The sequence below is a fragment of the Puma concolor genome, chromosome E1 (assembly GCF_028749965.1).
Source record: "Puma concolor isolate L17-30 chromosome E1, mPumCon1.1.hap2, whole genome shotgun sequence".
NCBI classification, from domain to species: domain Eukaryota; kingdom Metazoa; phylum Chordata; class Mammalia; order Carnivora; family Felidae; genus Puma; species Puma concolor.
In genome coordinates, this window is record NC_141680.1 from 20342018 (window position 1) to 20354247 (window position 12230).

At 41.6% G+C, this 12230-nt stretch overlaps 1 pseudogene; it reads left to right on the forward strand.

Moving 5' to 3' along the window:
- Positions 1-10630: 10630 nt before the first annotated feature.
- On the forward strand, positions 10631-10763 carry LOC112855717 (U4 spliceosomal RNA; annotated as a pseudogene).
- The last annotated feature ends 1467 nt before the right edge of the window (positions 10764-12230 follow it).

The window sequence follows — 12230 nt, forward strand, 5'->3', positions numbered from 1 at the left end:
TAAAAATAAAAAAAAAAAAAAAAAAAAAAAAAAAAACGTACACCTTTGGGCTGGATGGCCAACTGTCAATCACTTCTTTTATGTCGGAGAATTACTTTTCCCTGTATGGCCCCAGGTTAGAGCTTGCCAGTGAGAGAAACGTGAACAAGCCTGGAAGATGGAAGAGAAGGTGAAATAATAGCAATGTTTTTCCAGAAGGCCGTGGCAGTCAGATACGGCTTCAGAATTTCTCCATAAGCTACCGCTTTGAGGCTGTGCAGATGTAGCGGTTCACGGGCTTTCCACAAACTCACTTGATGGTCACAGTGGTAAGACATGGAGGTTTCTCATACTGTCCCACCATCTGTGGCTTCTTCTAGCCTCTTCCACCTGTCCTACCCAACCAGACTGGAGGTATAGCTATTCGATTACACAGAGTCATAGGCAGAGGCTAATAGTTTGGCTGGATGGGCAAGGACTTGGGAAAAATGAGATTGGAAAGCTGGTGACAAAGATGTCAAAGGTGTAAGGGTAGAGCTTTCCAAATGAGCATGTTGGTGTGGGGTTGCTCAGCAGAGGAGGGTTCCAACAACCAGTGGGGAAGACCATCCATTCTGTGGATGTCAGCCTTCCCTCCAGCCACGTCTGTCCTTGCTCAAGGTTCTCATCGACCAAACAGCCATGGTGGACGAGTTGGAGCCTGTGCACCGGTAACAGGCACCCCTACTCACCAAAGCCAATCTGGCTAAGCCCCCGCTAAGTGTCCAGTCTCCAACCGCAAAGACTAACACTAAGCCCTGAATACAGCACTATTTTCCAGAGGGACAAACCAGGCCATTTGATGGGACGTTGATGACACTGAACCAAGGTCACCCTAAAGAGGATATTTCACGGAGACTGACAAAGTGATTCTCAAATCTGTCCAGAAGACTATCAGACCTATGGAAAGCTATCATGCTTGAGGAACAAGAAGGGAGGATTTGTCCACCAGATATCAAAGTAAAGCTAGAGTAATCAAAATCGTCTGGTATTGGTACAGGAATCGACAAATAGAAGAGCGTACAGAGACCCTTATATATGGAAGCCGGATTTATGGCAAAACAGACATTATAGATTAGTAAACAAAACAAAACACAAAGGATGGAACAGAACAAGTAAGACTACCACAATTGGTTCCCCATATGGAAACAAAATTAAAATTAACTCCTCCTCCTTGTCCTACGTAAAGATCAATCCAAGGTAGATTTAAACACAAATGTGAAAGATAACACTATAATAAAAGGTAAGACACAATATAGGCTAATCATTCTAGGTCCTCAGAGCAGAGGGGGACTTCTTAAGGTACAACCACCTTAAGCAACAACCACCACCAAAGCAGATAAATTAAGAACCTCTGGCTTTCCAGAGACTTCGTGAAGAATGAGAAAAAACAAGCCACAAACTTGGAGATGACAACTGTAATACATGTTACACAAGAGTCACTTCCAGAACATGTAAAGAATGTTTATAAATTAATAAGGAAAAAAAAAATAACCCCAAAGCAAATAGATGAAAGGCAAAAATAGGAATTCTACTGAAAAGACAAATGCATAATAAATTTGAGAACATGCCCAACATAATTGAGAGTAAAGGAAATGCAAATTAAAATCAGAATGCCGGGGCGCCTGGGTGGCTCTGTCGGTTAAGCACCCAACCCTTGATCTCGGGGTCGTGAGTTCAAGCCCCACAGTGGACTCTGCACTGGGCATGAAACCTACTTAAAAAATAAAATAAGATAAAATTGTGGAGCCTGGGTGACTCAGTCGGTTAAGCATCTGACTCTTGATATGAGCTCAGGTCATGATCTCTCATTTGTGAGATGCAGCTCTACCTCGGGTTCTGTGCTGCATGGAGCCTGCTTGGGAGTCTTTCTCTCCCTCTCTCTCTGCCCTTCCCCCACTCACACTCTCTCTCAAAATAAATAAATGTTAAAAAAAATAAAATCAGGCTGCCAACATTAAAAGTTTAAACACACACACACACACACACACATAAAATGCCACACCATTCCACACTCACCGTTAGGCAGAAGTTAAAGCACTGACAATACCAAGTGTTTGTGATTATGTGAAGCAAACAGAACTTATATATGGAAAGTAGGAATGTAAGTGTTGGTACCACCACTAATTGTTGGGTAATAGTAAATTGAACATGCCCTATGAACCCTAGGACCCAGAAGTCCCAAAGTCTCATTGATAGGTATATAATCACCAACCACTGAAAACATCACAAGTGTCCATAATGAGATTACATTTATATATTGGGATATATTCAAACAATGAGTCCACTGTTTGACTATACTCTAGGGAAGTGGGTGAACTCCAGTGCTGCTTAGCAATGTGAATTAACTTCAAAAACAAACTTGAAGAGAAAAAAACAACTCACAGAAGGCTATGTACAGCATGATTCCATTTGTATACCCTTTGGGTTTTTTGTTGTTGATTTTTGAGAGAGAGGGAGGGAGGGAGGGAGACAGAGGGTGAGTGGGGGAGAAGCAGAGAGAGAGGGAGACACAGAATCCAAAGCAGGCTCCAGGCTCTAAGCTGTCAGCACAGAGCCCAACGGGGGGCTCAAACCCACGTGAGATCATGACCTGAGCCCAAGTCAGACGCTTAACCGACTGAACCACCCAGGTGCCCCGAAATAATAAATTCTTTAAAATACACATACATGGGGGAAAACTATACAGACGAGCAAAGGAACAAGCAACATATAATTCAGAATAGTGATTATGTGGGGAGCAGGGCAGAATGCACGTGAGGAGAGGCACAGAGGGAGCATATTAGGTATTAATGTTCTAAGTGTCATCCTGAGTCCTGGATACAGCATTCTTTGATAAGTGTTTTGTATACTATTTTATGTATGATTGCACAATAAAAGCAAACACACAGAGAGTTGAAGTAACAGAACTGAGGCCACAAAAATGGTCCATTACACATAGTATCTGGTAAGTTATGTTAGTAGCTATGATAGCTTTAAAGGGTTCTGACAGGGGCGCCTGGGTGGCGCAGTCGGTTAAGCGTCCGACTTCAGCCAGGTCACAATCTCGCGGTCTGGGAGTTCGAGCCCCGCATCGGGCTCTGGGCTGATGGCTCAGAGCCTGGAGCCTGTTTCCGATTCTGTGTCTCCCTCTCTCTCTGCCCCTCCCCCGTTCATGCTCTGTCTCTCTCTGTCCCAAAAATAAATAAACGTTGAAAAAAAAAATTTTTAAAGGGTTCTGACAGATCCAACAATTTGAGAAGAAAAAGGACATATTAACAGTGTATTTATTAATTTATCTCTTAAGATATAATTTTAATTTAAAGGTTTTTCATGTACTTTTTAAAAAGAGAAAATGGTAGGGGCACCTGGTGGCCCAGCTGGTTAAGCGTCTGATTTCAGCTCAGGTCATGATCTCGTGGTTCATGAGTTGGGGCCCCGCATCAGGCTCTGTACTGACAGCTCGGAGCCTGGAGCCTGCTTCGGATTCCATGTCTCCCTTGCTCTCTCTGCCCCTCCCCACTCACACTCTGTCTCTCTTTCTCTCTTTCTCTCTCTCTCTCTCTCTCCCAAAAACAAACAAACATCACAAAAAAAATTTTAAAAACAGAAAATGGTGAAACATTCTTAGAATTGATGAATCTTCAGATACAGGAAGCACCATGAATCCTTAGAAAGGTAAGTGAAAGTGAAAACATACCTATATTCATTATAATTAGGGGACCAGATAATTTATCATTCTAACAAGGATACCTTTGGTGGCACTATTAATAATTATGCGCGGGTAACAGGTATTAACCAGGACTGGTGAGGGCAAACCAAAACATATCCTCATCCTGGAGAAACTCAACCATTTTGCTTAAAAAGAAAACACAATTAACTGGCAACAGACTTTCCACCGGCAACAATAGGCACCAGGAGACAATGGGAAATATCTTCAAATTACTCAGAGAAAATAAAGGTCAACCTGGAATTCTATACCCAGCTAGATGTTAGAGGGGGTGGGGGAAAAACAACTTTGGCTCAAAGTAAGACTAAGAGAGTTTACCTAATATACCCATGCTAGCAAGAAGGCAATAAACAGTGGTGAGCAAACAGATCAGTAAAGTTGCAGATAAATCTAAATAAACTGTGGCAAACAACATTAATTATGGTAATGAATAATGTAAGGATAATAAAATAAGGTATCACCAAAAAACTAGAAAATAGTAAATAAGCTGGGACAGAAGTGATGATCACAGTTAAAGAGTCAAATGGTACTTAACACTGTTTGGGAAGAATACAGAGATATTGAATGTTACCCTGTTAGGTCAGGTAAAACTTTGAGTATAACCTCTAAAAAAATAGAATGCATAACTTCCAAACTAGTAAAGAAAAATATGAAAAAACAAAAACTAGGGATCCAACTGAGACAGGAGGTGGAAAAAAACAAAAGGAAAAGCCGAGAACCTAGAGGGGACAAAATAAAATGATACAAATAAGCCTATCTATCATACACGTTAACCAAAGTAAGAAAATCAATACAAAAATATCAGTAATCACAGTACGTTTTGAAATACTAGATTATTGGGGTGCCTGGGTGGCTCCGTCAGTTGAGTGGCCAACTCTTGATTTCAGCTCAGGTCATGATCCCGGGTTCATGGGATCCAGCCCCACATTAGGCTCTGCACTGAGCGTGGAGCCTGCTTAAGATTCTCTCCCTCTGCCCCTCCCCTGCCCGCACCCTCTCTCTCATAAATGAATAAATGAATGAATGAATTAATTAATTAATTAATAATAAAATACTAGATTATTCACTCGGGAGATAGAGATTCTCTGATTAGAATGAGAACAGAAGCTGGAAATGTGCTGTTCACAACAGACACGTAAAACACAAGGACTCAGAAAAGTTGGAAATTTTTTTTAAATGATAAGCAATGAACAAGGCAGATGTTAATCAAAAGAAAACTGGTATAGTCAACCAACAGCTGATAAGCTATACTTTAAGGTCAAAGCTTTACAATGAAACCTTGGACTGTGAGTAACTTGTTCTGTGAGCGTTCCGCAAGATGAGCAAACATTCCTAATAAATTTTTTTTTATTTTGTTTATTCTGGAGAGAGACAGAGCATGAGCGAGGGAGGGACAGAGCCAGAGAGGGACACAGGATTTGAAGCAGGCTCCAGGCTCTAAGCTGTCAGCACAGAGCCCGACACAGGACTCGAACTCACAAGCCACAAGATCATGACCTGAGCCGAAGTCGGATGCTCAAACAACAGGTGTCCCAATATTTCTAATAAATTTTAACTTGATAAACAAGAGATATCTTGCAATACAAGTAGTATGTGACAATGAACATCACACGGTCACAACTGAGCCAATGGTTCTTGAAATTCACTTTGATATACAAGTGCTTTGGATTACAAGCACGTTTCCAGAACAAATTATGTTCACAAACCAAGGTTTTACTGTATTAGAAAAAAAAAAGGCAGTCACTCTATAACAATTAAAGAAAACTTTCATCAGAAAGGTAGAAGACTGGGGCACCTGGGTGGCTCGGTCAGTTAAGTGTCTAGCTTAAGTGCTTTTGGCTCAGATCATGATCTCACAGTTCGTGAGTTTGAGCCCCGCAATGGGCTCTGCACTGACAGTGCTTGGGATTCTCTCTCTCTCCCTCTCTTTCTGCCCCTTCCACTCTCCCTCAAAATAAATGAATAAACTTAAATAAAAACAGGGGTGTCTGGGTGGCTCAGCTGGTTAAGTGTCAGACTTCAGCCCAGGTCATGATCCTGCACTTCATGGGTTCAAGCCTTGTGTGTCAGGCTCTGTGCTGACAGCTCAGAGCCTGGATCCTGCTTCAGATTCTGTGTCCCCCTCTTTCTCTGTCCCTCCCTGCTTACACTCTGTCTCTGTTTCCCAAAAATAAATAAATATTTTTTAAAACTTAAAAAAAAATAAAAGCAGAAAGTTATTAACCTTAAAAAAAAAAAGAAAGGTAGATTTCTGAATGACTATGCATCTAGGTAATATAGTCTCAGAATCTATACGGCAAAATTTGACAGACTTATAAGAAGAAATTTAAAGTCTATAATCATAAGGGCCTGGGTGGCTCAGTCAGTTAAGCATCTGACTTCAGCTCAGGTCATGATCTCCAGGTTCAGGAGTTCAAGCCTCACGTTGGGCTCTGTGCTGACAGCTCGGAGCCTGGAGCCGGCTTCAGATTCTGTGTCTCCCTCTCTCTCTGCCCCTTCCCTGCTCACGCTCTGTGTCTCTCTCTAGCAAAAACAAACACTTAAAAAAATTTTTTAAGTCTATAAATCATAGAGTTTAACCCATCTCTCAGAAATTGAAATATCAAAGAGAAAAAAACTACTAGGTTTTAGAAGATTTTAACAACGCAATGAGTTTAACGACATAAGTAGAATTCTATAACCAACACCTAGAGAATACACATTATTAAAGCTTCTGTGAAGATTTTCAACATTGATCACATACTATACTACAAATCAAATCAAGAATCTAGTATACAGACTACATTCTCTTATCACAATTCAGTTAAATTCAAAACTAGGGACACAATATAGCTTTCCAAGTCCAGTATGTTTGGGAAATGCAAAAAGATAGTTCTAGCTAACAAATGCATCAAAGACAAAATCAAAATGAAAAGTAAAAAATATGTACAACCTGACAAACTGATCCTCAAGTTTATGCAGAAGAACAAGAGCCACAAATAAACAAGTGGACTTTGGAGAACAAAGTAGGACGACTTGTCCTACCAGATAGAACGACATCTTATGAATTATCATAATTAGTACAGTACAGTATTGGTGTAGGGATAGAAAAAGAAACCAGGTGTTATATGTAAGTGATGAATCACTGAATCCACTCCTGAAGCCAATATTGTACTCTACGTTAACTAAAGAAAATTTAAATTAACAAATAAAATAAAATAAACCAATGACACAGAATGGAGCCCTGAAACAAGTCTAGGTCCATGTAGAAACCTCATATAGGACAAAGCATTACAATGGGGCAAGAAGATGATGGTCTAGTCAATAGCGGTGTTGGCGATATCAGTTACCCAAATGGGAAACGGGGGGGGGGGGGGGGGAATAGATCCTTATCTCACCCAGTAGATCAAAATCCATTCCAAGTGAATTACACATCCTAATGTGAAATGCCAAGTTTAAAACTTTCAGAAGGGAAATGAAGGAAATCTGCATGACCTCAGAAAAAGATTTCTTAAAGCAAGCATAAACCATAAAGAAAGAGATTATTAAATCTGAAGACAGATAATGCCCTTAACAGAGTTAAAAGATGAAACACAGTATTTCTTATAAAGCCAAGCACACACCTTCCTTGTGGCTCCAGCAATTCCACTCGGGGGTATTTACCCAAGAGAAACGAACACGTGTGTGCACCAAAAGGTACAAGAATGTTGATAGCCGTTTCATTCGTAGTAGCCCAAAATGGAAACCACTCAGTGTCCATCAACGGGATGCTGGTACATTCATACACTGGAAATCTATTCAGCGATAAAAAAGAAAGAAATCTATGCAACATGGATGAATCTTATGCACATAATGCTAAGAAGCCAGGCACGCTATACGATTTCATTTATATTAAGTTCTAACTCAGGCAAAATCAATATATGGTAAAATGAGCCCAAACAGCAGTAGCCTCAGAAGGAGCACAGAGGATCTTACCGGGGAGAGAGGAATGCCCTATAACATGATAGAGGAGTGGGTTACATGGCTATATGCATTTGTTAAAATCTATCCAACTGTCCCATTTACAATTGCACCAAAAATACCGAGGCATAAACTTAACCAAGGAGGTGAAGGACCTGTACTCTGAAAACTTCAACACACCGATGAAAGAAGTTGAAGAAGACACAAACAAATGGAAAGATACTGCATGCTCGTGGATTGGGAGAATAATGTTGAACTGTCCACACTACATACTACCCAAAACGATCTACAGATTTAATGTAATCCCTACCACAATAACCAACGGCACTTTTCACAGAACTAGAACAAACGATCCTAACATTTGTACAGAACCACAGAAGACCCGGAGTGGCCAAAGCAACTCTGAAAAAGAACGGACTGCTGGAAAGATGGTGGAGTAGGAAGACCTTGTGTTCACCTCATCCCATGGATACACCGACATAACACCCACATCAGCATAAATAACCCAGAAAATGACCCAAAGACTGGCAGAACAGACTCTCCACAGCTAAACATACAGAAGAGGCCACGTGGGAGAGGGGAAGGAGGGCTAAATGGACTTGTGGGGCATCGGGGAGAAAGGGAGTGGTATGTGCCGAGAGGGGAGAGAAACAGACCCTCACATCAGGAAGCCCATCTGGGGAAGATGAACCCCCATAACATTAGGCTTTGAAAACAGAGGGGCCAAATTGTGTGAGTTCTTACAACCAATGGCCCTTAAAACCTGGAATTTTAAAAATCAGTGGGTTGGTTTGCAGAGACCAGGTGGGCAAAAGGAAGCTGAGTCCCCACCCTTGAAGAGACAGCATGACAAATAGCTGGTGGAGATACGCAGAGAACCAGTGGTTTGAAAAAAAGCCTGGGGCACAGGGTGGAAAAGTTGTTAACTCATCTCAGAGTGTATCCTGAAGGGACAGAGAGTCACGGGGGGCTCCTCCAGGAACAAAACAGTTGCCAAGCTCCATTTCTCTCCCCTGCCCCCCAGCCTAGACATATGGCCACCTGTGGGAACCGATGAAGCTATCTAATGTCCTTTCACTGCTCCCTAACCCCCCACCCCACCCCTGTCACCCCCTTCATCTGTGTTTCCACCCCACCCCTCTGAATTGGCCCATCTCAGTCCCTGAGTTGCAGGGTCCCTCTTGCAGGGGACCAACAGTGCACAAACTTCGCTAACCCTGCCCTTCCAGCCCCCGTGCACATCGTGGATCCACTCCCGCAAATATGCTCTTGGCCAGAGCCCATCCAAAGCAGTATCACAGGCCTGGCAGGGTGCGAGCAGTCCAGACAGGGGTCAGTACCACTCGAAAGTGATTCCTTCCCCCAGGGAAAGGGGAAGATAACCACACACACCAGTCCAACTGTGGCCCCGACAGTGGGCTGGAGGCAGACAGCTCGTCTGACTGAAGGACCTGACCACCACCAAAAGCTTCTCAGGGGCAACATAGGGAAAGTGCCCTGCAGTTTGGTGCTCCTTCATCTGTGGCAAATGCCTGGCCTGACTCAACTCAAGCCCAAAGCGACCACAGACTGGCCCACCAGCCACCCAGGGGTCAGACCCTGCCCACAACAGGCAAAGAAAGCTGCTGCAGACAGTTGGACTAAAGGCAAACACAACTGAGCCACAACACTAGGGTGCATGCAACACAAATAGGAGACATCCCTGAAGCACCATTTTCTGGGGAAAAGGAGACATTGCACTGCAGGGCTCTATGGGACCCCTTCTTCGTAAGTCCACTACTTTCAAGAGCAGGAGACAGCTGATTTTCCTAACACACCAAAACAGACACAGAGTTAAGCAAAATGAGGAGACAGGGGAATATGTCCCAAATGAAAGAACACAACAAAATCACAGCAAGAGACCTAAGCAAAATGGAGAGGAGTATTAAGCCTGATAGAGAACTTAAAGTCATAATCATAAAAATACTCCCTGGACTTGAGAAAAGAGTGGAGGACCTCAGTGAGACCCTTAACAAAGAGATAAAAAAGGACCCATCAGAGATGAACACCACAATAAATTTAAAATACACTAGAGGAGGCGTGCCTGGGTGGCTCAGTCATTTGAGTGTCCAACTCTTGTTTTTGGCTCAGGTCATCATCCCAGTGTTGTGAGATTGAGCTCTGCATCAGACTCCATGCTCAGTGTGGAGCCTGTTTAAGATTCTCTTTCTTTCTCCCTCTGCCCATCTCCCTAGCTTGCATGCTCTTTCTCTAAAAGAAAAAAAAATTAAAGAAAATACAAATACACTAGAGGCAACAAATAGCAGACAAGAGGAAACAGAAGAATGGATCGGCAAGCTGGAGTTCAGAGTAATGGAAAGTAATCAAGCTGAACCAGTGAGAGAGGAAAAAACATATGCAAAATGAGACTAGACTTAGGGAACTCAGCAACTCCATCAAGCATAATAACATTCACATTATAGAGCTCCCCAAAGGAGAAGAGAGAGAAACAGAGGCAGAAAAATTATTTGAAGAAATAATAGTTGAAAATGTCCCATATCTGGGAAAGGAAATAAAAATCCATATCCAGGAGGCATGGAGATCCCCCAACAAAATCAACTCAAGGACACCAAGACACATAGTAATTAAAATGGCAAAAGTAGTGATAAAGAGAGAAGTTTAAAAGCAACAAGAGAAAAGAAAGCAGTTACATACAAAGGAAACCCCATAAGGCTATCAGCTAACTTTTCAGTAGAAACTTTGCAGGCCAGAAGGGAGTGGCATGATATATTCAAAGTCCTGAAAAGAAAAAAATCTGCAACCAAGACTTCTCTATCCAGCAAAGCTATCATTCAGAATAGGAGAGATAGAGAGTTTCCCAAACAAAAATTAAAGGAATTTGTGACCACTAAATCAGGAGCAAAACCAGCCACTTCCCCATAACACATGGTGTCATTGGCCTGTTGGTTCCAAATCCACAGCTCAAGCTTTGTTCAGTGGCAGTATCATAGCCAATGAGGTTTATCCAAGGCACGATTGTTGCTAATTGAAACCAATCCACAGCCCAGCCACCCTCGTGCCCAGGTCAGTGTGCACTATCTGCTCAATGCCAAGTCAATACACTTTCACCTCAGATCAACAGGGACTCAAACTGAGACTCTCCCCCTCCAATTTCAGCCCCTGTACTCAAATTTGTACACAAAGTGGGCATAATTATAACAGCAGAATGAAGCAACCAAAATGACAATACTAATTCTGTGGACTATGTAATGAATAAAAGGAGTGTGCTGGGCTGGGAATTTCTCCCACAAACACATCAAAGGACAATACATATAGCACGATTCCAGTTACTAAAAGAATCAAACCCCTCCCCTCAAAAAAAGGAAAAGAAGAAAAAGAAGAACAAAGCTGGAGGTATCACAATCCCAGATTTCGTGATATACTACAAGCCTGTAGTAATCAAAACAGCGTGGTATTGGCACAAAAATAGACACATAGATCAGAACAAAATAGAGAGCTCAGAAATAAACCCACAATTACATGGTCAATTAATCTTGGACAAAAGAGGCAAGAATATGCAAAAAAGTCTCTTCAATAAATGTGGCTGGGAAAACTGAATAACAATATTCCAGAGAATGTAATTGAACCACTTTCTGACACCATACATAAAAATAAACTCCAAATGGATTAAAGTTCTAAATGTGAGACCTGAAACCTAAAAATCCTAGGAGAGAGCATAGACGGTAATTTCTCTAACATCGGCCACAGCAACATTTTTCTAGCTATGTCTCCTTAGGCAAGGGAAATAGAAGCAAAAACAAACTATTGGGACCACATCAAAATAAAAAGCTTCTGAACGACAAATAAAACTATCAACAAAACCAAAAGGCAACCTACTGAATGGGCGAAGATACTTGCAAATGACATAATGGATAAAGGCTTAGTATCTAAAAGATATAAAAAACTTATACAACTCAACAGCCCAAAACCAAATAATCCAATTTAAGGATGGGCAGAAGGCATGAACAGACTTTTCTCCAAAGAAGACACACAGATGGCCAATAGACACATGAAAAGGTGATCAAATCACTCATCATCAGGATATGCAAATCAAAACCACAATGAGAGCTCAGCTCACACCTGTCAGAATCAAAAACACAAGAAACAACAAGTGTTGATAAAGATGTGGTGAAAAAGTACATTGCTGGTGAGGGGTGCAAACTGGGATAGCCAGTGTGGAAAACAATAGGAGGTTTCCTCAAAAAGTTAAAAAGAAAATTACCATATGATCTAGTAATTGTACCACTGTGTATTTACCCAAAGACTACAGAAACACTAATCCAAGGGGATATATGCATCCTTGTTTATTGCAGTGTTATTTACAATAACCAAATTATGGAAGTAGCCCGAGTGCCCACTGATAGATGAATGGATAAGGAGGATGTGGTATCTATACAATGGAATATTACTCAGCCATAAAAAGAATGAAATCTTGTTATTTGCAACAACACGGATGGATCTAGAGAGTATAACGCTAAGCAAAATAAGTCAGTCAGAGAAGGACAAATACCATATGAAATTGCTC